Below are 345 nucleotides of genomic sequence, written 5' to 3'. Positions count from 1 at the left end.
ATTGCTGCTCCCACTGTGCATAATCTGTGTTATATGGAGCCAATAAATTCCACATTGTTGGTAAAATAATATTTTACATCTTTGTAGTGGGTGTGCTCGCCAGTTGCGTCGCCTGGCCTGCCCCGAATGTTTTTTCTGTAGCTACCTCATCATGACACTAGAGAGGACGGCAGGACTGTAATTTCCCGTGTTCAGTGAATGCAACAGAGGCAAGACACCAGACCAATCAGAGAATTGCATGGAAATAAACGTGTGCTTGTGTGATTCAATCTCGGCTCTGTGTGTGTGTGTGTGTGTGTGTGTGTGTGTGTGTGTGTGTGTGTGTGTGAGTGTGTGTGCGTGTGC

This window comes from Notothenia coriiceps, unplaced genomic scaffold (assembly GCF_000735185.1).
Source record: "Notothenia coriiceps isolate Sejong01 unplaced genomic scaffold, NC01 NC01_scaffold00004958, whole genome shotgun sequence".
NCBI classification, from domain to species: domain Eukaryota; kingdom Metazoa; phylum Chordata; class Actinopteri; order Perciformes; family Nototheniidae; genus Notothenia; species Notothenia coriiceps.
This window is presented reverse-complemented; position numbering follows the sequence as displayed.